Source organism: Oreochromis niloticus, linkage group LG12, assembly GCF_001858045.2.
Source record: "Oreochromis niloticus isolate F11D_XX linkage group LG12, O_niloticus_UMD_NMBU, whole genome shotgun sequence".
NCBI classification, from domain to species: domain Eukaryota; kingdom Metazoa; phylum Chordata; class Actinopteri; order Cichliformes; family Cichlidae; genus Oreochromis; species Oreochromis niloticus.
Window position 1 is genome coordinate 34,067,557 of NC_031977.2, and position 22,289 is coordinate 34,089,845.

At 41.8% G+C, this 22,289-nt stretch overlaps 1 protein-coding gene and 1 long non-coding RNA gene across 2 annotated transcripts in view; both read right to left on the minus strand.

The window, feature by feature from the left end:
- antxr2a (ANTXR cell adhesion molecule 2a) overlaps window positions 1-22,289 on the minus strand; it is an 82,958-nt gene that overhangs the window by 2,978 nt on the left and 57,691 nt on the right. The gene's annotated exons all lie outside the window — the stretch shown is intronic.
- Window positions 218-5,594, minus strand: LOC112841816 (uncharacterized). Its single transcript, XR_003213203.1, has 2 exons — window positions 2,367-5,594; window positions 218-2,092 (listed from the first exon to the last, which is right to left on the minus strand). It is a non-coding gene; the product is annotated as an uncharacterized LOC112841816 (long non-coding RNA).

Here is a 22,289-nt window from a genome sequence, read left to right on the forward strand (position 1 = left end):
CTCAGCTTCGATCAAACGAAGAATCAACTGGTGACCCTGCAGCAGCGCTTTAAAAAAAAAGTAAGCTTGCCCCTCAAAATAAAAGAGATCTCAGTCGTCCCTGTGCATTGTTTTATCTTGTGTGTGTGTGTGTGTGTGTGTGTGTGTGTGTGTGTGTGTTTGTAGCTTTGCCTGAGCCTCTGTGCGGCAGCGCCCTGCTCACTAACAGTAGGCTGACTGGCACCAAGAGGGAGCTCTCGCACAGCGAATCCCCAGCAGCCCGTCAGCCTCCATCCTCACATCTCTGCCTGCATGAGCCTCCTCTCTCTCTCTCTCTCTCTCTCTCAGTTTCCTTTAGCCTGACTCCAGCATCATTCAGGTGCTCAGCTATACTTCATTCACTGATGCTGGCTGTGGAATTTGTCTTTGACTCATTTTAAATTATTAGGAGAAGTGACAACACGTCTCACCAGCAGATAAACAACACAGACTGTTTCCACACTCTTCATAAACCAACAGTGATTTGGGGAGGTTTAAAGCAGCTGCCCCCCCCCAACATTTTTTACTGGGTTTTTCTGTAATTTGACTGATTCTTTATTACGCAAAGCTCGCGCCCTCTGGGAGGCGAGAGATCTGGTTCAAACACAGGCCAAGAGGTCACAGGCCACAGACCAACTGCACAAAAGGAGAATAAACTGGAAAATCCAGCACATGTAAACATTTTTGAATCTTCTGGCTAAAGTGGAGTTTTTGGCGTTTAGGTTTTGCAAATGGTCAATTCACACATTTAACAATAACAGCAGTACAAGTTTGGACCCTTAACTTTCTGAGGTCGAGGCCGCTCCTGGGCTGCCTGAGTGAAATGTTTCTGTAATTCCATCGTTAATATGATCGATTGAGTTCTATACATTTGATTTTTTCTGGAAAATAACCCCTAAATCAAACCTTTATGGGATTTATGAGCTTAAAGAAGAAGAAAAAACAGCTGCTTTTTATGCAAGTCCTGCAAAACTCATGAACAGATACTGCAGCTACGACATCTCGCAGGGTTTATAAAATCAGGATTTCTGCACGGCTGCATTGCTCTGCAGGAAGAGCAGCTCATTGACTCACAGCAGCAAAGAGCAGATGAACATTTTATTTCTGCTTTTCAACACAGAGGCAGCTGAAACGCTTTGAAGATTTCATCTGAAAGGCCCTGATTCATTTCCTGCGCTGCATTTGCACCGACACGGTGACACGTGCACATGTTCGAGTGCTACAGCTGCTTCTTTCTCCTTCTGTGAAAACAAAAGCACATTCTTTCACATGCAGGCCTAACGCCATCCAGGTGGATGCTTCCTATTGAGGCACGGCGGACAAAAATGACCAGGACTTTGGCTCCCGAGCTGCCTGCTGAATGTGGAGCTCAGCAGCCAGCTCCTCTGGTCCCGCAGCTCTTACAGTATCTGCTCTACAGTCTGGCTCGGGAGCAGAAGTGTGCACGGACCGACTGTGACAAGGGCTTTAGACAAGCTGGAGATTCTTCCATTTCTCATTATTTGGCAAGGCTGGTGGGTGTTTGGTGGAGGGGTGGGGGCTTTGCTCCATCTCTGCATGATAAGCCCCTCGACGTGTACCCTCTGCAACTAATCTCACACAGTCAACAAATAAGGCACATCAGATGCTGTTTTGGCCGCGGCCATCAGAGCGGCTAAGTTCAGTGGATTTTACGGGTTTTACGTCGCGGGGGCTTGCGAGGGAAGAAGCGTTCTCTGCAGTGGCAGAATGGCAGGCGAAGCAGGGGGATATGGTGCGAGGGCGAAGCAGGTGCAGCACAATACGGTCAAACCCATTCCAGTTCCCCTGTTCCCGGATGAACGGGGCCTGACTTGGCAGGGAGCGCTGCATTGTAACTGGGCCATGTTGGAGAGACGGAGGCCCACCTGTGCCACCCGCAGCGGCAGAACAATAGTCTGAATATGTCAGCATGGAACGTCGGTGAAGGCTCATCAGACGGACGGCAGCGTGACCGCGGATGGACGGTCGGATGAGTCAGACGGGGAGGTGGAGAGGTGCGGAGACGAGAGGAGGGGGGAGTGGGTCAGAGAGGGTCATCAAATCCAAATGAAGACTGTGATTAATAAGGTTCATTACAGACACCCCGCTGGCTTTCAATTGAAACAAATGGAAACAGCTTGCAATAAAAAAATAAATATATGAAATAATCGAAATAAATGCTTTAAGGTAGTGATAATTTTTAGATTTTTTTTAACAACAAAATTCTTCTTTGGGTCTAAGACATGATAACACAAGGTGAAACATTAAAAACGGCTTAAAACAGACCTCAACATACCGTAGAGGTAAAACACCATAATAATCCAAGGATTTATGCACCATTTACTCACAGTTTTGTTCTGCAAGACTCTCAGCACGAGAAAAAAAAAACTTCCAAAGTGGAAGGAATAATAATCTGATCGGAGCTGTGGCCACCTACGCCGCAGCCGCGTTAGGAGGCCCTCGCGGCGTGCGGAGAGGAGCCGCAGAGGTCCACATTCGTCCAGTCCTCAGACAACATGTTTGTCACTTGGACTGTCGGCTCGTTACTTGAGGCACAGCTCCAGAAGTGAATTGGTGTGCGTGTGTTTGTATGTGTGATTTTGACTCTCATCTCTCGCAGCGTTCACACCCTGAGCAGCTCGAGTCCCCCACAACTCTTTGAAGATCTCTGCTGCACGAGGTTGTGAGATTCTGCAAACTGTTAGTGGCGACTAAACTCTGCGATATTTTTTTTCTTGCTATTAAACGAGCCTGCAAATGATAACCAGCAAAGCTTCAGTAAACTAACGGGGAATTTAAGGAGGAGTACTTTTCCTTCTTTTTGTACTCGAGTCGTGCATTTTCACAACAAATTCGAACCACAGATTGGCTGCCACATGTCTGCGTGAGGTTCAAACTTCACAGCACTCGCGTTTTAAATCTCTGTGCCTTTCGGTTATATGAAACTGCAATATTTAAGGTGTCCCTGTCTACTTTTTTATTATTTCAGTGTTTTCATTTACTGCATTTGTATACTGTATGTTTGCATGTGTATATGCATTGACTACTGATATCAACTTGGAGAGGGGATGACTTGAGTCAACAAAGTCTGTAAGGTTGTGTAAACTCTTCAAGAAATGTCACATAACCTCAGAAAGCTTTGGCTTTAGCGAACCTGCTTTCATAACGTGTGTGTGTGTGTGTGTGTGTGTGTGCACGTGTGTGTGTGTGCGTGCGTGTGTGTGTGTGTAGACTGCAACTGTTTCCAGAGTCAACTTTCTATTAAAAGCAACATCTGCACACAATCACTCGGGTCCTCGTGAACTTATTTAGAGTGAACTGTGTCTGCTATTGACATGGACACAGATGAACCTGGAATCTGAAGCGTTTGAAATGTTTGTGCAGGAAACGCTTTTGGTAAGCCGGCACAGCTGCGGACCCGGCTTTCATTTCACTAAAGAAGCGGAAAATATTATTTTCCGTTCACTGCCGAATACTTTCCTACGCATTAGGCACTGAATCTGCAGCGTTTTAGGACACGCGCAACAAGGGCGGACTTACACCTTGACAACTTTGTGGGTCCCTCTGTTGGCTGGAATGAAGCAAACCTGAGGATGTATTCCAGACTTTCTTGCACTAATTAAACAAATAACTTGTAAACCATCAATGATTTATAAGCTAAAGAAAAACTTGGGTTTGTCAGAACAAGTTTGAAATGTTTTTCCATCGGCGTTTTTGGGAGATTGCTGGAAATAAACACAGCTGATGGAGAATTAGCTGCTTTCCAAATGTTTGTATTGGCTTGGTGTATTAATTGATTGTATAGTTTGTCACATTTACAATATCAGAAACCAAAAAAAAGAAGATGCACGAAAAGAAGAATCCATTTAGGTTACAGAATGAATCTCCCATCTGGACTGTAGTGTGAAAACACTTGCAAGCATGAGAGTTGTAATCCAGTTGCAAGATGCTTATTTTGCAGTGATAAGCTACAGGCTTTGAAAGATTTTATTACCAGAACAGAGACTTTTTTTCCACATTAGGGCTTTGCAGCGTATACAGTAGCTTAGTTAATCTAGGGCTTACTTAATCCAACAGCAACACTCATCACTCATTATTCCAACACTCGTCTCTGGTTGAGACAAAATGTTAATAAGCTGAGCAGCAAATTCATACTGCAAAGTACTCGCGTACAGTTATGCATGTTGCATTTCTCTTACAGTGACCACGTGTAGCACGAGGTCAGATCGAGGTTTTTCGTGATGCACACTCGGGCATCATAAGTCAGAGTAGTAACCCTAACAATGACAAAGATCATACGTCCAACACGACTGCAACAAATGTTTCTGACACTTATGAAATATTGTATCCATTGATCGTCCGCAAAATTCAAACCACTAAAGAAGCGACTTGTCCCAATGAAACATGTTCGCTGTATATGAAGCAGTAGCATGTGCACCCAAAATTTTTAAATACATTTTTAGATAATAGCATAAATCCTTTGTAACAATAAATAACAAAGCAACAATCAGCTTCCTCAGATCGGTAACTTCCTGATCCTGTTTTCGGACACCACCTCCAACATCTTGGACCGGAGCTGCTGATAAAAGTGACTTTACTGCTCTGCAGCTCCAGATGATAGAGTCTGTCCAACCGAGAGATTAGAGACGGCTACACGAGTCTGAATACCGCAGTGTGTTTGTAAATGTTAGGGACCAGAGGTGGTCATCAGGAACCAAACTATCAAAATAAAAGTGAGGAGACTGTCCAACAGTCGTGCTGCTGCCTCAGAGAGATGAAAAAATAAAACTACACTTCTAAATGCGACAGGAAGCTCTGCATTTGGCCTTTCATGTTACTTTGACACACTCACCTCCATCAACAAACACAACTAGCTGTTCACCTCAACAGATACCACACCATTCTGTTTGTGCAGGAAACTAATATCAGTGCACCACATATGACACCCCCCCCCCCCTTTGTATTAAAGGGCCTTACTGACTTTGCATTGCCAGTGCATTCCACACTAACTGCTGCTGGTGAGATCAAGGATAAATATGCATTTTAAGACTAATTCAATGACTATTTTAATATTCCTGTCATGACCAATCTAGTCCCGAGCCCATGTTCCCTCTCTGGGTCAGAGATATCGATAACAAACACTGATAACTTTCCAGATTGATTCACGGCACATCTTTATATCAATAATTGCAGATTCACTGTTTTCGTCTCAATCCTTTGTTTTGAATGAGATAATATGAAGTAAGGATTAGACCCCAGTGATTTTTTCTTCTTTTGTGAGACTGCTACACTTCACACTTTGACTTTAAGTAGATGGCAATACAGGGATGGATATATGCTACCATCCAACAGATGAGGATTCACCGGGTATCCTATCCTGCTAACTAATAAATATGAAGGTCCTTCAGGGACAGAATTTTATGAAAGATGAATGCAAAGTTTCTTTCCATGTTCAAAAAATTAAGGAATCAATTCTTTAAGGTTTCTGAACTAAGTTATAAGCTGCTTAGTTTTAGTAATCTTAGTTTAGTAAACAAAACACCAAAAACAGACAAATCCGATACCATGTGACCATGTTGTTGTTTCCTGAGTTACATTATGGATGAACTTGATTTAACTTAATTTAAGCTCTTTTCTTAAACCTTGTTTAAGACTTCTGTGAGCCCAACAAAAAATGTAAACATTCAACTGATCCATTTTTAAATCACACTGACAGCAGTGACCTGAAGAGGAATAAAAGTTTAACTTAATCTGTTATGTTTTATAACAATTCCAATTTATATGTTATAAAAAACAGGAAAAATTAACTGACTCAATCATGCAAAATCAGACTGTATCAGTGCGTCTAAAGCAGGTGCAAATATAATTTGTGTCAGAGACCTGCAGGATGAGATTCTAGTATTTTTAAGATGTTTAAGCTACGTGAATTAAGCATCCCACTGTTACCATTAGACAAACAGACCGTATAAACTGTAACTAACATCACTGTGTGCTGCAAATTCACACGGTGGTGTTCCTACAAACTTGAAAACATATCCACTTGACGTGAACTTAAGTCGATTTAATACTTTGTAAGTTTTTTTATTAGTAAATGTTTGAGACTTTTAAGAACACGCAGCCACCTTGTGTATTTCTGCAGCGTTGGTTCAAACCCAAGTACAAGAAAGCAAACGCTTGATTAAAAAAAGGTGCGAACTATTCCCTTATGAAATCCACGATCTCCCGGAAGCAGCAGACTTCGACATGCTAAAAAACAACTCCACGCGGTGTCATCCTCCCCTTCGAGTCCCTGCCTGTCGAGCCTCAGCCACCAGACATGTGTTCTGTTTTACTCGGTGTCCTCTGCCACATATTGAACAAATTAAAAGTTCAAGTTGGACGGAGAAGCACAGCTGCACGGGGACAGAGGACAGAGCCAGAGTGTGAGCAATCCTCCCTTCATGAGGCTGCTGGCCCTCTTCTCACAGCCCCTCGTCCACACACACACACATGCTCAAAGACACACACACACACACACACACACACATATACACTGCCCACACAGCACTGCCATCTGGCCTGCTGGGAAATCAGAGCCACCTGAGACTCGGCCAAATACATGATGCTCGCTGACAACTCGGGCATTTCTACTGATTGTAAAGAGATGAATAAAGATTACACAAGCACATAAGGTACATTGGAGGAAAAAACAGTAACTCCCTTCAGTACTGCTGTGAAGTTTAGCAGCTCAGAAGAAGCTGGCAAAAAAGTAAGACTTTCAGGAGGAAAGTTCCAAAACAGGAAAGAGTTTCCGTTCTTACTTAATGTCCTTAAGAGCTGTGCGTATATGCAAACACTATAGTACAGTGAGCCACAATACTACACGCACTTTGATAGTCATTAAACGTGCACACTGCATGGTCAAAAGTATGCAGACAGATAAAGCACCAACACCCGTTTTCTGGACTAAGCTGGCCGCTGGAATTTGCTTCCTTTCAGTAAAAGATCCAACACTGATGCTGGGTGATGAACTCTGAATATATCCCACAAGTGTCGGATATGGTTGAGGGTAGAGTTCTGTTAACTAGTCAAATTCCTCAACGTCAAAAGTGGTGTACAAATTCTTGATGGACCGGTCATATCTGGGACGCACATCAATAAAATATCAAAGTCACTGTTTCTGCCTTATACCTTGTTTCAGTTTGACTTTCCTTTACTGCTGGTTCGATATCTTTGTCTAACAATGCTGTGTTTTAAAAACCTAACCATGTCAAGTCTGAAAATTAGCTGAGGCTAGAAGTCCTGCATATGCTGCAATTTACTTTAATGGATCAATATTTGTATGTACCAAGGTTTTGCATAGAAAACACTCACTTTTTCAACAAGGAATCAGTGCATAGAAAGGAGAAAATGCTAGCACAAAGTCCAAGGAGTCTAATTCAGACCAGAAAAAAACTACTGCAAACCCAAAGTGCAGAAACTGCACATCCCTCGAAATGTTAACTTTAGTCCCAAAGAGACTGTTGACTGCATCACGTCTGCTGTGATATCTGTTCCATCCATTCATTCTCTTCCAGTTGTCCTTATGAGGGTCGTGGAGGTGCCGGAGCCTATCCCAGCTACCATAGGGCATGAGGCAGGGTACGCCCTGAACAGGTCACCAGTCTATCGCAGGGTTAACACATAGAGACAGACATACATTCACACGTATGGGCAATTTAGTACTACCATTTAACCTAACCCCACTAACTGCATGTCTTTGGACTGTGGGATCTGGAAAGAACCCACACAAACACAGGAGAACATGCAATCGCCACACAGAAAGGCTCCGCCCAGAATCTCCAAATAACTGAGAACATGTTCTGTGAATCTTTAAATACACTAATTGGCCGTCGTTTAAATATCACTGACACCTGTGAATTACATTGATCATCCTGTTGATTATACAGAGCTCTGCTGAGAAACCTGGGGCACTCCCCAATGGCTGCAGTCTCCCTCAACAAGACAATTAAAAAAAAAAAGTTGTCTCCAGAAACATGACAATGATCCCAACCTGAAATAGCCACTGCTGTTCTATTGCAAGACACCTCCAGAGAGTCACTGTCCAACCGCTAATACATTAGGATAGAATGACTAGAACAGAATAGCCCTTTATTATCGTTGTACACGACCAACGAAAACACGGGTGCACCACACCAACTGGGCTGCAATTAAATATAAATATCCAGGTCTGTGTAGTACTAATATATACATTCAGACATCTTTAATAATCCAGTAACTAGGATTTGCAGTTGAAATTACATGATGATAAAGTTGAATTCTCTACACTATATTCACATTTCAGGGTTTTTGAACAGCGCCGCCGCCTTGCTTCTCTGTGAATAAAGCGGTGGATGATGGGAAATCGGGCTGTGATGGCTACTTGACTGACCCTGGGAGCAGAGAGGGAGTGAGTGACAGCTTGCAGTAAAAAAGTTACGCTAACAGGCAGCAGCATATGGTCTGCAGACTGTCGGAGCATTGCTGGCTCCCATTTCTTGCAGACAGGAGAATATTTCAGCAGAAAAGAGAATCTGAAGGCAGAAAAGAAAACGGTCGAGTTTTTTGGTCTGCTTCTTTTTTTAAGTTTCTGCTGCAAATTTGAAACTGTATTGATCAGATTGCGAGGATCTCGCAGCAGATCGAGTTTGTTTTCTAACAGTTACAGCAAGTCAGCGGCCAAAGTCAAAAGATCAGATCTACAGAAATCTGAGAGCTATTATAGTTAAGAACTGATTCATTTAATATTAACAAGAATGTACATTGTAGATTTTTTTTCAATGTTTTTTCTCTGTGCATCAAACTCACAGCAGTCGAGCTTTTGCACGTCTTGGTTACACACTAGCCTTTGTTTTCCTCTGTTTTCCGCCCTCTGCCGCGACCCGGAGACGATAAAACAGATGCGTTTAACGCTGTGAAGACCCCAGCCCCTTCCTCGCCCAGTGTTTCCAGACAATACAACTGTTGTTGGCACTCTTGCATCTTTCTCTCTCGCTCCTGCTCTCCTGCCTGGCTGCTGTGTGCTCACCCTCTTAGTTTTTCTTCACTTCTTTGGTTTTGTTTTCATGCCTCGTACACGATCATCATCTCCACTCTCATTCACATCCCACGCTACTGCATCTACTGTCTCTCACAGTCCACGTGTTCATTTTGTATTATAGATTACTTCAACAGCAAAGACGTGTATCCTCCCCTTCGGTTGTCACAACTTTCAAGCCTAATTTCTTCAGCACACACATCAAATGAACACCTTGATGCCTGATATTTAGCAGACAGATGTATCTACTACTGGGTCTATGCTGGTGGGATCATCTCGGCTTGTCGTAGCTCCTTTTCTACCCAACTTGGCAGAAAAACTATGAACTAACTACATCAAAATCTCCAAGAACTCTGTGAGTGAGTACCCAGACAGAAAAAAGAGGAACAGCCACTCTTTCACTTCTAACTTCTTGCATGTGTGATCGGTTTACTTGCAAATAAAGCTAAAAAACTACTCCGCAGGCAAGGCAACCTTTCAGTTTCCTGCAGAAAAGGTGTAATTTTAATGCACAAATACATGTCAGCAAACATTTGAGGTCTGTGTTTCCATTCGACTCGGTTAAATTAGGTTTAACCACCTGACGATGAGGACGAGCTTGTTGGTAAGCAGGCGCTAATCTGTACCTGTACCTGTTCAAGCACGCAGCTGATCATCGTGCTCAGTACAGCACCAGCTAAATGTCTAACATGTACGTCCTGTAACAGCCTCTGCATCGCGCGTCTCTCGCTGCAGAGATAAACGATATCTCCGGAAGCAGCAGTACTGTAGGTGCAGCTGTTTCCTGCCCAGGCCTCCCGCCTGCTTCCACTCACCCCCATCCTCTCTGGTTTTGTCAGAATAAGTGCACATCATTGGCAGCTAAAAGCTCTGGGCACCGTCCCTCTGGTTGTTCCAGAGAAATGCCAATCGTTTTGGCGTCAACGGGGCCCTCACAGACGGCGCATGAAGGCACAGATGGCACTAATGGACGAGCAGAATCCAACCGAGGGACCGGGACAGAGCCACACCGGAGCGCCGTCCAAATAACTGTAGTGTGAATGTACTGTATGGCCAACGCGTCACTCTGCTCTAGCGGGGCCGGTGCCACGGCAATGCGGCATAAAGAATTTAAAATGATAAAATAATCATAAGAGAGGGAGACCGTGGGAGGATCAGCGTGGAGCGGTGCCAGGAGGATCAGACAGAGGAGAGATTGTTCCTGGGCTGATATGTGCTGAAGCGATTTAGACAGGCCTCATCCAAGTCAACCCACTCCAGTCCGACAACTGGGTATACAGCTAATGGACAGACTGAAACACTCTGTGCCAAGGAAGAGCCGCTTTATAGACTGCACCTTCTCCTGGTACAATGGTACTTTTGTACAACGTGCGAGCCAGCCGATAGCCTGTTCCGAGACCCGTGAGGCGTCAGACTCGCATTTAGACTTCTTTCTTTTTTTCCTCGTTGACGAAATCTTTCCCTGCGTTTCCACGTGATGCCCACATACTGCACAATTTTAACATTTGTTGTGTAATGCATTCACAAAAACACTCCTATGTCTCTTATTTAGCTAGTAGTGCTAAACAGATGCTTGTAGGAAGAACTAGTCACAGCTTTTGCTGGTGCTAAATGGCTCCCAAAAACCTGTTTGGAGCGCCGTGTACTTTTGATAAAAGTTTAAATACTTCCAAGCGGTCATGATACTTTATGTTTGAGCTTTTTTCAGCCGTCTGTGTGGTTTCTAAAAATGCAAGCGGCTTTCAAATAGGAGTAAAAAAGCAGATAAGTGGGCAGCTTGGAACTGGAAAATTATAGAACGACATTATAAAACTACTGAAATACATAGAAAAAGTTTCTCTGGTGCAAGTAGAGCACAATAAATATATCCAATCTGTCCTAAAATTCCAAAAGAGGTATTAAGCTGTTGCACACTTCAGGTAAAAACATGCAAACTAGCAGCACCCGAATTCTGCAAAAACAAATAAAACAAAAATGAGCCAGTTCTGCAGCGGACAGTCAGCTGTTTAGTGTCCCAAAAGCTCAGATCTGCAGTGCAACACGCTCAGATAACATGTGCAACACTTCTGAACAAGGACGCCAAACCAAAAATAAAGAAGGGGGGCATTTGTTAATTTTTCTTCTGGGTGCCACAGTGTATCAGTGTCCACAGAGAGCCAGTGGGCTCATCTGTACTTTCAAATTACGCGTCATCACCACAACTGTCCTCACAGAGAGGCCAGGAGAGACGCCACAAACACTCAGAACTGCACTAAAAACATAAGCTCACATCATGTCTCCCGGCCATCATCAACAAGCATCTTTTAGAACTTAAAGCGCGCTGAATATTTGTGCGTGTGACGCTCAAAGGAACAAACCTCGCTGCTGCTTAAACTTGAGGGCTGTTAGACATTTAAAGTAAACAAAGGCACCGATAATTAAATTATGGACAAATAGGATTCGTGTAGCTGCTGGACATGTCAGTGTTTTTTGCTCGAGGACACATCAGCACACTTCAAAAATGTGAAGCAAGGTAGCAGACAAACAGGTTTCTGCAGACGACACGACACAACGCTGGGGGATAACTAAACACCGTGCACGCTGGACTTACAATGCAAAATGCAAAATATTTCAAAGTTACAGACGGCGGTGAGGTGACAACAATCGCTCTGAGTCAGCTGGTGCAATTCTGGCGTTACAGCATGAACAGAAAGTCATTCCTGAAGTCGTCATCAACTCAAACATATTTTAATATCAGTGCATCCTAAAGCTAAATGTGGCAGAATAACACGTGTCCCTCCTCAAGGAAAGAAAACTTCCACAGGACAATAAGAAACGCACTGATGATATTCACAGACTTCATCAGAGTCACTCAGCAGCTCTGCAGCGTGAGTCTGTTTGCACAAGTAAAAAATACGATCTTTTTTCGTTGGTATATTTGAAATGTTTCTGCATATGTGAAATCAGATACCAGTTTCATCATTTATGGATCTATAACATTCACAATAGGACAAAGAAATAAAGAATATGGGGATGATAATCAAGTTAAGAAAAAAAACTAAAAGCACTGAAAAAAGTCAAAGGAGGATAAATGTGCCTTTAAAATTTTACTATTAAACATTTTCTATTTTTTCAATGCTATGTTTAAGAATTTGACATTAGATTTCAGCTCTTTGGTTTCCAGTTTTCTTTGTAACATTAACACCAATTATTTACATAATCAACGTAGTAACAGGACATCTTCAGGAAACCACCGACATACTACTTTCTTTTTTTAGTCTTAAAGGTTCTTTTTATACAAATATTGCAAATATCCATTTTGGACAAACTTTGTTGCCTCAAATGAATCTGTCAATATTTGAAAAACACAGATGATTCAATCTTCACAACCTATTTGTAAACAAAGGTCTTAAGATGACTCACTAGCAGCAATGTGCTCTTACTTCGATGCCAGTCGTGTTTTCGTCAGAGGAGGCAGATATATTTTCAAGTGCTGAAGAGCTCAGTTTGGAATGAAACTCTTTGATTGGCCTTGATTTTTGGAAAATGTCCTTTTAGTGTGTGTGTGTGTGTGTGTGTGTGTGTGTGTGTGTGTGTGTGTGTGTGTGTGTGCGCGCGCGTGCGTGCTCCTGTTCCCTGCGTGGGTCCCCCTCTTCCCCCTCCACCAGCGGCATGCTGGACGGGGTCACATGCGATCTGCTCTGAGTGGAGATGCAGGCCATGCGACAGCGAGGGCCAGTAATTGGAGTGAGCTGTCAAGATGGGGCGGTGTGTTTATATATATATATATATATATATATATATATATGTGTGTGTGTGTGTGTGTGTTTGTGCACATGCCAGGGCGGGTCCCCTACTACAGGGTGCCACACATTAAAGTCCCTGATGAGACTAATGCAGGAGGAAACGGGTTTGGCATTTTGCCCGGTTGACAGGTGAAAAGGGAGGGCCGGTCTAGGTTGACCTAAAGTGCGTCTAGATAAAATCCTAAATACTTATTTCTACTTGTTTCACTTTTCTTGGTGTTATCCTCGAATGTGACACTTTTAACAGTTCCGTTGGATTTAATTTGCTATGAATATTCATATTTTTTTTCCTGCCGATTCTTTAAAAAAACGATTTCCCAAATCTAAAGAAAAGAAGCTCATATTTGTATCATTACTGAATCATTGATCCTTCAGACGCAATTAGCGGGAGCGAGATCACAGCCCCTCGTTTCTCTTTTAAGAGTTAATCAACAAATTAAAGATGCAGATTTGCAGCTAACGACGTGCCGGCGTGAACTGCCAGAGACGTGCAACGCGGCGTTCGCGCAGTTGACATGATTAACTACAATTACAAAAAAGGTAAAACAAAAGCATTAATGGCAAATTGTGTCTAATCACAGACACAAAGGAGATAATTGCGTTGTGGGCTGATGAATTAGTTATTATTAGTTTCTCTGACAACTGTGGTTTATTTCATCTTTGCCAGGACGTGAACATCTGTAGCTGCCTTATTATTGTTGGGCGCTGACAGACAGAAAAGTTCCTTCTCCCACACTCAATTAGTCATTCGTGGTATTTAAAGCTTTCTTCTGGATTATTTTGTGTGCTAATAATCACAACAGCACAGTTTTCCTCCTAAACATTATCTTTTTTATTTCTGCAGCAAAAAATATGCCGTTTTAACAGTTAACATACACCTGATTTTTCGAGTTTAAGAATGACACCTTAAACCATCGCATTCACTGAAACTCAAAGGCAGAGGCCGGTTCTTTTTTTTTTCTTCCCTTTTTGTCATTTTGACTTTGAACTCTGTGCTGTTGTGTTGTATATATTCCAAAGTTGTTCTGCTTATTTAGCAGAGCTTGCGGCTGATTTACACCAAAGCTTCTGGGTGTATAAATCACAGCCAAAATCTGTCTTCACGCTCAAAGTTAAATCTGATTTTACGGCAAAAACTCCAGCTTTAAATCTCGACTGGAGAAAAGTTGTTATTTACGAGGCTGTAAACTACCACAGGGTGGAAATACGAGCGGGTGGCCGCAGCCTGCTACGGCGGGCGGAAAGGCTCGGTGATAAAGCATCTTGTTAGCTCTACTGAGGAAAATATGCTTATCAAGCCGCATGTTAATACAAGCAGTAAATAATGCGATCATCGGCCAGTGATGCTGGAAATATAACAGCGTGAGAAGGAGCCTGAAGCTACGTTGACTACAGGGAGGTGTTTGTGTGCTTTTCTTTCTTTCTGTCTTTTTTGTTTTTGAACATGGGCTACAAACTGTGAGAGCTGGGTTAACATGTCCTAAGCACAGGAGACACAAGCAGCAACCCACACACAAACACGAAGAAATATATATGAGAAAAGCTATAAACAAGTTTTTATTTTGTGAGCAACATTGAAGTGGATGTAATTTGGCTTCACTGTGTTTTTTGCATGTTAGTTTATCATCTTTTTTTCAAAATAATATCACGATAATACAAATTTTTAGTCCAAATTAATGTTGATGCTTGATGAATGAAGCCTAGGTTGGCCTCATATACACACCTGATTGTTAATGCTTGTCTATACACCATACTGAGATACACTGTGTGGATGTTAATAATGTTACAGTATCTATTTTATATAGTGTCATAGTTAGTCCTAATACATGCATGTATTTGAACACAATGTATCAAATTAAAACAAATCCTCCATCTTTTATATCCTACTCCTCTCAGTGGTTTCAAATATTTCACCTTCAAAATAAAGACTGCAAAACATCTTAAATATAAAAACAAAAAAATAGTGGAGCTACAAAGTCAAGCTCAGCTGCAACCTGACTTTCACCTGCCACGGATCATCTGATAAGCCCTCAAACATTCAACTGGCTTTAGGATTCCAGACATTACTGCACATCTGCAAACCACTTTGCAACCCACCTCCACCCCAGCTGCTTCTTTTTCTCCATGTTGTTTCTCACCCACTTAATGTTGTATTTGTTGTCACTGTTGCTCTCCTTGCTTTATACAGGCACATCCCAGAGTGTGATGCTACCAAACATATCCATTCAGACGGCAACAATCTTTTTTTGGACTATAGTGGCGAGTGGTTCAGTCAGGTTAACAAGTTATCCAGCACGTTCAAGGCAAACATAGTGTTACGCTTAATGTTGCTCAACAACTACGTAAACATCAGTAAGTCTGTTGTTATCATCATCACTTAACTTCAGGTCTCCATAAAGTTCTGCTGACACAAAACAAGAAATGACTCCTTAGTACGTCAACAGTTCTTCACAAGGGGGCAAAAACTCTGCTGCTGTTTGAGCTCAAGGCCCAACGCAAACAGTTCTTATCATCATGGTAAAGAATGTCAGGAGAACATTACAGATTTATCTGCTGCGTTGTGTTTTAGTCATACTAGGTTCCCTTTGGCTTTTACCAAAGACTTTAAAGAGGAGAAAACAGAATAAATCAACTCTTTCTGATTAAAATAACCCCACTTTTTCTCTTTTATCACCAGTAAGTCTATTTTAGTCATTGTCGTCTGCTCAGCAGGGTAACAGTCCGGACACACTAGCCTGCCATCTTCTCAGGAATACGGCGCCTTTGTAACTTCAGCCTGACTGCGACTGAGTCACCTCGCTGCCTTTGGAGTGAGAACAGGCCCTTGACCTTTACCATGTTTTCAGAGCTTACACTCTAAAATTGTGAACAGGAGATCAGCAAACACATGCATAAATCACCCTTTCATGTTTCAAACTCTGTACATCAAGACAATAAAACGTTCAATCAAGTTTTCGCTTCCGTTATAAAAACATTACTTTTGTAATTAGGGCTGCTCAATTAATCGAATTTTAATCTCGATTACGATCTGGGTTTTCAACGATCATTAAAAATGACTGAGCCGATTATTAGCACCTCCCTCGTGCTTTACTCTCGCGCTGCTCCGTGTGGCAAATCGAGCGCACCTCTCTGCGTTTCGAACACGCGTCACAACAATTAAGAGGACCCGAGGGAAGCTCGGAAAGCTCGGAAAGCTAAACAGAAGTTATTTGGAGAGGAGAGGATAATGGCTGCTGAAGAAAGAATGCAGTTGGTTGAAAAGAGGTGAAACGACTTCAGTGGTGTGGAAACCAATGTTCCCTCTAAGCTGCGCACGTGCGCAATTGCGCACTGCTGGCACGGTCTCTGCGCACAGAAAATCTGCGTTGCGCACAAAAAAAATCTAACCTGAATTGAAATTAAAATTAAAACTTTAACAATTCTGTTTTGCAGTGTTAGTCAGTAAGTGACTGGCTGCTCCTGTATGGGATTAGAACGATGCCACCTTATCCTATAGTCCAGCCAATAATGCGATTCACATTCGTATATACGCAGCCAATCAACGTCGTTGACAGGCTATGACGGCGTCCTTATGTGCCGACACCGGTGTTTTAGCTAGCAAAGCGGCGTGGCTGATGTGCAGTGAAGCCACATTAATGACAACGTGTACAACCATTGGAGATGTGAGCAGGACAGACGGAACAACTGACGGAAAAAGTGTGGACTTTATACCAGTTTTTAAATTGTGTTGATAGGCCACGTAAAACCAGAGTTATGATAAAAATATCTGCAATGTTTGGTTTTCTTCCTGAATACTATCGTTGTTTATATTTACTGCGGGAAGAAACGGTAAAAACGGCGTTTTATAAGGAAAACGCTCGAAAGCCTGTGAGCAAAAACAACACCAAAACCCCCACCCTTTCCTATTGGTCGAAAAAAGTACCGTGTCGACCAATCAAAAAATGATATGGCAACGTGGCATGTAGTTGTTAAGAAACGGGGGGAAGTTTTAGGAGTGACGGCGGTGTTTTGAGATGTGAGAGATTTGAGACGTTTAGCGCAAATCTTGTGTAGTTAGTGTGTAGTTAGTGTGTAGTTGGTGTGTAGTTAGTGTGTAGTTAGTGTGTAGTTAGTGTGTAGTGTAGTCAATAGTTTTGTTGTGTGTGTCAGAACAATGAGGCGGCTGCTGAATGTTACAGGTGTTACAGCAGTGATACATCTCCTGTTGTCAGGCCTGCAGGTATCAGGCTGTTGTTCTCCTTTATCTCATAGTGGACAGAAATTATTTTTTGGAGTGGCACAAATAATTTGTGTGGCATCAGATTTGATGCAGAACAGCTGATTGTTCTGTAAATAGTTTGAAATGTTTATTTAAAAACGCCTTGGCTGCATTAAAAAAAATAAATAGCTGCAAAAAACTTTGTTGTTTGCCAAACTGAGTTACTTTTTTGAAGAAGTAACTATATAATTAATTGCCCAACATTTGGAGAGTGTGGGGAATGAGTGGGAGGGAGTGGGAGGGTGGGGTGGGGTGGGCTGCTTTTAACCATGTAAAGCACTTTGTGCTACAGTTTTTTTGTATGAAAAGTGCTTTATAAATAAAGATTGATTGATTGATTGATTATATGCTGTATTTGGCAGACAGAGTTACAGACTCTCTCCCAGACCACAGACTCATAATACAAGTCAGAGCTTTATGAAAAAAAAAAAGAGAAAGAAAGTTGTGTTTTCAAAATTGGAGTTCAAGTTATTTTTACTTCCAATAGTGTTAACATACTACACAGGTCATGAACAGGATTTTTTAAATTTTCATTGTAAGTGGGCTAAAGCAGTTAATTAAAAGTAGTCTAACATAAATGTAAATGCTGTAATTTGATTATTTTAATAAACCATGTAACTCGGATGGATTAGATGCCGGCGTGACCACAGTGCACACGTCTGATGTCGCTCACAGTGGTCCAAGGGACGCTCAGGGAGTTTGTGTGTTCGCTCAGACACGTGAAATATTTGAGGGAACATTGGTGGAAACATTATGGGAGTCAGACGTGGATCAAATATTGTGCAGTATTTTGAAGTTCACTAAACATAGATGTTTACATTTTTCATTTATTTTTTATATTGCAAACATTTGCACGGTAATCAGTATTTGCACACTATTTTAGATTATTTTTTGACAATCTTTAAAGCCATTATTGTTAAATAAATATCGTCAAATAATCGAGATCTCAATTTCAGTGACAATAATCGTGATTATCATTTTTGCCATAATCGAGCAGCTTGTTCAAGCACACTTGGTGAAAGTGGCACATTGTGGCCAAGAGTTCACTGGAAAGCTACTCCTCATGCTTTGAGACAAAACTATGCTGAGTAATGCAAAGTGCAAAGTCAAGAGGAGTTTTCTTTAAAGAAAAAGGCCACGCTGTACTTGCATGGATTAGAGTGTGTTACACTTAAAGAAATCTAGATTGTTCAAGAACTCTCGAAGGCAACTACAGTTCTCATAGCTGTCCTACATGAACAGTGTTGGCCATGCTGGGAAGATATTGCCTGCAAACCTGTGTCAACTCTGGGTGACCTGGGAGTTGGTATAACAATGGGCAGGAGCCTTGATTTGCAATATGATGAATCGTTGCACAGCACACTAAAACCTTCCCTGAGGCACAGGAGTGAAATTAGCAAGTTTGGCAGGCCGGCGCTGCCTTCTCCGGCAGTCGCAGAGTGTTTCTTCGCAAGAGGAGGGCGGGCACTGCCTCTTTGTCTCAATGGAGACAAATCTTGGGCGGACTGTTTGTTTGGGGAAGGGGTGTGAACGGCACACAGTCCATCAAATCAATTACAGTCTTATGCAGACACGGCCTGGCTTGGCCTGGGCTGAGAGCTTGGCCCGATCTTTTATGAGGGGTTATGTGAGTCAGAGTGTTGCCACAGCCAACAGTCGTAACTCGTGTACTCACAACACCAGTATGAGCACAGAGAGGAGGGGTGAAAAGCTTGCATATGGCCAGAGCCAGCGTGTCACATTTGGGCTAGAGTTCACATTGGGCTCAGATGCTCACACCAATGAACTCGTGAGGATTGTCGAGTTGCGGCACCGCGGTCGTGTTTGAGATTTAGCAGCTTAGAGGCGGCGGCGAGAAAACTGTACCGCATGTACACTGACATCCAGCAGTCCAACTGTATGTTTCTATTAACCGTCACAACCAGGCGAGCGCTGCACATAGTATTTGTTTAAAACATGTAAATCTCATAGTGTACAAGGAATTCACAGCGTCTTTAACACAGAGTTTACAAAGAGGTCAGACGAAGTCAGACACAAATTTATAATACAGTCAGAAAGGAGGCATGCAGCAGATAAAAAAGTGCATGAATGACTTTTTCCAGGTCTGAGTTTGAGTTAAGAGCTGAATCAGATTCTCCTGTTACATTTCTGTCAGCACTTCTTACATCAGCAGATAACAAGATTGGAACCCTTTCAAAACGACTGATGTTTGTATGATTTTGAGGTATTAAGTTTGTTCCATTCAACATTTGAAATTTAAATAGTTGACTCTTAAATGCATTTACTGATTACTGTAAATTCATAATTGCTTATGGTTCAGGAGAGGAAGAAATTGAGGCGTTAAACCATATTTTCCTGCAGTGTAGTGACTAAGGTGATCAGATATTTTGAGATATGTTCTCAGTTTCATAGTTCCAATAACAATATCACAAAACGTCTTCCCTTGCACCTAAAAGAAAATAGTTTTGTCACACGGCTGCCAGGGATTCCTGTCAGATAAATGCTAGTCATGTCACGTCACAGTCATTCTTCCTCCTCCTTTTATTGCAGAAACAATTAGTTGATAAATAAAAAAATATGAATTCACTTTTATCACTAGTTTAGTTTACAGATTGAGGTGATTAATTGAAAAAAAAACAAACAGATGTTTGTTGAAAAAGATCAATATCGAAACATCCATCAGAACAATATTAGCTAAGAATCTGAGTCGGCCTCTAGTCAGAGACTCAAAATCTCCAAATGTGAAGCTCCACATGTGAAAATCAAGTTTCTGTCGCTGCTCTTTTCACGATTTAAATCTCTGCAGTAACACTGATTGCACTGTTTAATTAATCGGGTTTCCAGGCAGTTGGTCAACACTCGTTTCAACTTCTGCTGCTGCCATGAGCAAAAATCTGAGCACGATCTGCATTATGGTAATTTATTTGCATATGCTGGAGACTACAGACATTCGCAGTTGCCTGCAGCCCGATCTCAAACACACTCAGTCTTAAGTGTAATTATTCAACAGCGAGCGGGTCCGTTCTCCATTGCGTGGCATTAAAAAGGCTAATATCACCGCCGTTTTCCTAATGGCGAGTTTGGTGGCCATGCAGTTCATTACTATGTGCATACTGCGAGTCTCGAGAGGATATTTCACCAGGAGGACCCACATATGATGTTACGCTAACTGGCCGAGAGCATGTCGCTGCACGTATCCAAGTTTTTTGGGGAGTCAAGCTGTACTGTTAGGGCGACATGCATGCTAATCAGCGGCGCCTCATTCTGTAGTCTTTTATTATGCGCTTTTCAACATAGCGTGTCAAGATTATTTCGTTTGAAGGAAAACGCCAGCTGTCATGTTTTATGCATTCGCTTTCAGTTCAGTTTCACTTGTGCGTAGCTGTTGGATGATGAAGCTTGACTTGAGCTTCAGTTTTTATATTTTACAGCGTACAGGTTTCATACATCCGCCGCAGATGCTTCGGCCTTGACTGCGTGCCAGCAGACCCTCGACACAGCGGCGATGGGATCTGACACTGACGTAGCATCTGGATGGAAATGTGTTTGGCTATAGCATCATCTCATCTTTATTTCAAAGATTATGTCTAAACTGGTCTGTTTTGAAACAAATGGACTGAACAATTTCTTCTTAGGCACTACATCATTTATGAATTTATCCTCAATAAATGACCCAAATCTGAATGTGAAATGACCACAGGTGTGTCTATCTGGGCACTTTTTGGCAGAAGATGTAAAATATTCTTCCAGCTCGTGCTTTATTTCAGTTTTTCTTACATCTATACACGACTGCACTGAACACTGAAGGGCAGTTTAAATCTTAATTAGTGTAATTTGCCATCATTTCAACATTTCTCCATACTGGTGCCAGTACAATGCATGAATCTCAGAAGTCAAGAAGCAAACCTCTTTAATTAGGACTTCTGGAAATAGAAGCTCAATACTTTTTAAGGGAAACTTATTTGTAGCACCCAGTGTGAATAACTCAAGAAAAGAAAGTCAGCGTAGCACGCCTGGCCAGGTCTGTTTTTTTAGCAACTTATTCACTCATTTAATTTCTTTTTCAAAGCTGTTTTTTAAAATAAAAAAATGTGTTTTGAAAGAAAAATGCTATATTCACACACAATTTTTAATTCTAGGTTACAAGTTGCATGAGTCCAACAGATATTGTTAATTTACAAAGAAAGAAGAAGAGAAGTGCTTCATAGGGCTATTACAAAAACTAAAAGTCAGGATAGAAACTTTGGGATTTTATGTGAAAGACACGAGGTAAAAATCATAAGTGCAGTTAGCATTTCCACTGCACTAACCGTGTTATGATGTGTGGCCTTTGCCTGCTTTATGTAAGTCAGTGTGGCATCCTGGAGAAAAGCACCTGACCTCTACTCCAGAAGAATAAATTAATAATAATATAATTTCACTTGAAGACTGGTTGCTGCAGTTTTTCCCACCACGATTTTACTCCAAACATTTAATATCTTGAAAATATTTGAACAACCGTCAGATCAAACTTGTTTCCTGATTAGGTCTCCGTCTCAACAGCACAAAGCAGCTTTAAGGAGCCAAAAAAGTTTAAAATTCAAGCATTCAAGTTTCGACTTTGAGTTTTGAGCCTTGCTAATATTTAGTCTAATCACAGTACTGGTCAGACTATGAAACCAGAGTTTGCACTTAAACAGAAATAATTCTTCGGGAGATGCAAACAAATAGCATGAACTGTAGATACAGGCCTGATATGCAGGAGAATGGGTGAACGCAGATGCTGCAGAAGGCATCATGAAGTTCTCACACAGAAACTTAGATTATCAAGTTATCCTTGCAGTATCAAAGATGCAGTGAGACTAAATGTTTCCAATTACTTTAAACTAATAAGACATTGTCAGATAGAGCGGTTAAACTCCCAAATCCTTTAGAACACGTGCAAAGATGCTGATGAAAGGCTTCACACTCACTCAATCACACACACACACTTTTTACAAATGCCTTTGGATAACAAGTCTGAATACAGATAATTAACAGTCAGTAAATGACAGCATCTCTCGTCACCCAGCCATAGAAATGATCTTATATCTGCAGAATACAGCACGACCATCATACGTTGCATGAGTCTAAGTGCAGGGCAGCAATTCGCGTACTTGACCTGTCTAATTGGCTCAAATATACTGCCCCTGAA